The following is a 2,407-nucleotide window of genomic DNA, read 5'->3' as shown; positions in this document are numbered from 1 at the left end:
CTTCAATGAAGGCTTACTAGCTGTTGAAACACTTAAATATTTGACCCAGACTCTAGAGTTCTGTGTTGTTAACATGAAAGAGTCCATTTTAGTCTCTAAATATTAGAGCAAATGTTACCAATTTACCATTAACCATTATCACATCAAAACCTGGCCCTTGATGTAGATGTGATTTTATTTAGTGTCTGATAATATAGCTGTAGACGACATCCTCATTTAACACACAAGTTATCTGACCATTGAATGGAGTTGTTTAATTGTATTCATTTAAACTTGGGGAAATTTTGCTCAAAAAATGGACTTTTATTTTTCATTTTTTAAAAATCTGGAATGGTTCATGAATTTGTGTGTCATCCTTGTTCTGGGGCCAGGCCAGTCTTCTCTGTATTGTTCCAATCATGTGCTATGGAAGTGAGCATTGTGGACTGGTTTTAGTCCATCAGGTATCACGCTCTTCTTAGTGACAGGCCAACAGATCCAGTTTAGGTTGTTCCTGGTTTGAAGAGAAAATGAGGCCAAGCAGGCATGCAGGTAACTCAACCAGTAGGGCTTAGCAGGTTATTTAAATGTAAGTTAAAAAAAAGAAAGGTGAGCATGAAGTTTTCATTTTCCACTGTTTAGAACTGGACTTTGATCCTTCAGAAACTATTTTTAATTATTTTGATGCTGGCAGAAGCATTCTAAAGGCCTACTAAGCACAGATACAGGGCAATGTTAGGGATCTTTGAGAGTTTATGAACCACAGACTCCCCATGGTCTGAACCTGTGTTCTCCTAATGTCTTGTGATCTCACACCATTATCAGTAAAAAAGTTTTGTGCAACAGACCACGTCTGTATATTAACTATTATGATGTGTAGGTACTATAGTGCTAATACATGAGGTATGCTATAAACACATGAATTAAGTTAAGTAAAGATAAAGTAATTCTTAATCTTAAATAATCAGTAATGATATCTCTATGTATTTATTAGGTAATACATCAAGACAACATGTAACATGCAATTTATCATTAAGGATAGTATATATAAAGCCAGATTTGAAATGGTTTTCTCAGATGATTCACATTTTTTGTCACTTCTTGTTACTTCTTGGCTTACCTCATTAGAATTATCATTGTGTTGATTGTTTCTTGGACTTTTGGCTAATATCAAGTGTAGAATTATCATTGCAGGGGTTTTTTTCTTCAAGATTCGTTTTATTTATTTATTTTTAAATTATTATTATTTTTCTTAAGTAAGTGCTATGTGGGTCTTGAACCCATGATCCTGAGATCAAGAGTTGTGTGCTCTAACATCTGAACCAGCCAGACACCCGTGCCCTACTTTTTAAAAGTAAATTCTACACCCAATGTAGGGCTCAAACTCATTGTTTTTATTTCATAGTGCAACTTATAGAAAGCTTGCACTTGAAGTAAAATTGTCAGCTTGACCATTTTCTTTTTGTTGGCTTCTGTTCACATTATTAGCATTACAATTCAGGATTTTCACTAAAAACTTTTTAAGCCATTTGTCAACTATGTCATACTAAGTTTTTTAAAATGCAAATGTCTCTGGGAGGGTAACACATTCAGTGTTTAGTTCTGAGTGTGAGTTTATCAGAAATAGTAAGCCTGTCACCTTCGAGGCCTGGGAAACTAGTCTGTCAGTTGAGGGACAGAATTCTTTGTATCCTCAGTTCTTAGCAGAGCATCTTAAACCTTTTGTTCAGTGCAGTTTTTCCTGAATAAGTAGGCATGATACTGTGTTTTGGTAGTGGACATTTTGAGGTTTGGTCAGTCAAAGGCCATAGAGTGTGATTCTGACAGAGAGGACATGAAAGGTCTTCCTTGAGGCTGGGAGCCAGCTGCCACCTTGGAGAGGCAGGAGGGCAGTGGGCCTTTCTTTTGGGAAGGAGACTCCACAGGAGAGGGGAAAGGAGAGCAAATGTTCAAATTTAAAAGGAAAGAAAGGCTAGATTCTGGGAGATAGTCATTCCCTGAAAAAGTCTAGAATACATTATTAAAGAGTTGTTTTTAAATTTTGTTTTGAGGAATTAGAAAGCAGGGTAGTAAGCAAAAGAGCAAACATTGGTGGAGAGTTAAATCAGAATAAGCCTTGGCTTTCCTTGACTGAGTTTGAGGACCTAGCACATAATGGATATAGTGTCCCATTATATATTAGTAGGAAGAGATGGCAAAATGTGCATGATGATAGCCTCGATGGATCTGAAACTGTTATTATTGTTTGTGGCTGTCATGAGTGTATAGAAAGGAGTCTGCTCTGTTTGTCCACCTGAAGTGCAAAGACAACGAATGCATCAAGCCAGGCTGAGGAAGAGTCTGCATCTTGCTGTCAAAGGCAGCATGGATTTCCTGGGAGGAGCAATGATCATCAATCTGGTGTAGGCAGAAAGTTCTCAGGAATAAT

At 37.1% G+C, this 2,407-nt stretch overlaps 1 pseudogene; it reads right to left on the bottom strand.

Annotated features, from left to right (window-relative positions):
- Positions 1–319: 319 nt before the first annotated feature.
- Positions 320–417, bottom strand: LOC112912811 (U6 spliceosomal RNA; annotated as a pseudogene).
- Between the last annotated feature and the right edge of the window lie 1,990 nt (positions 418–2,407).

Source organism: Vulpes vulpes, chromosome 9, assembly GCF_048418805.1.
Source record: "Vulpes vulpes isolate BD-2025 chromosome 9, VulVul3, whole genome shotgun sequence".
NCBI classification, from domain to species: domain Eukaryota; kingdom Metazoa; phylum Chordata; class Mammalia; order Carnivora; family Canidae; genus Vulpes; species Vulpes vulpes.
This window is presented reverse-complemented; position numbering and strand designations above follow the sequence as displayed.